The sequence below is a fragment of the Acanthisitta chloris genome, unplaced genomic scaffold (genome assembly GCF_000695815.1).
Source record: "Acanthisitta chloris isolate BGI_N310 unplaced genomic scaffold, ASM69581v1 scaffold12207, whole genome shotgun sequence".
NCBI classification, from domain to species: domain Eukaryota; kingdom Metazoa; phylum Chordata; class Aves; order Passeriformes; family Acanthisittidae; genus Acanthisitta; species Acanthisitta chloris.
In genome coordinates, this window is record NW_008682081.1 from 1 (window position 1) to 474 (window position 474).

The following is a 474-nucleotide window of genomic DNA, read 5'->3' on the forward strand; positions in this document are numbered from 1 at the left end:
GCGCGCGGGGAGGAGCAGCGAGCCCCGCGGTAGAGTGAAGGCTCTTCCAGGAAGGGCGGGAATGGCGCTGCGGAGACCTCGGCAGTACCTCGTGGCGCAACGGTAGCGCGTCTGACTCCAGATCAGAAGGCTGCGTGTTCGAATCACGTCGGGGTCACGAAGCCCCTCGGGGCTGTATTTTGCACCCCCCTGAGCGACCTGTTGGGGTTCACTGCGCTGAGGTTCATTCTCTTTGGGTTCACTGGTTTCTCATCCGCTGTTTTTTTTTGCACTGGTGCTCGTAAGCTGCATCCTGGGGGTGCCTGGTGGACCCTCTGGAAGGTGCAAACTTGGGGATCCCTCTGTGTCCTCCTGCAGCAGTCATAGAATTTTAGGGGTTGGGATGGAGCTTAGAGATGATCCAGCCCCAACCTCCTGCCCTGGGCAGGGACACCACCCACCAGAGCAGGTGGCTCAGGGATTTATCCATCCTGG

The 474-nt window shown here is 59.9% G+C and overlaps 1 non-coding gene across 1 annotated transcript; it reads left to right on the forward strand.

Annotated features, from left to right (window-relative positions):
- The first annotated feature begins 85 nt into the window (after positions 1-85).
- On the forward strand, positions 86-157 carry TRNAW-CCA. Its single transcript has one exon. It is a non-coding gene; the product is annotated as a tRNA-Trp (tRNA).
- Positions 158-474: the final 317 nt, after the last annotated feature.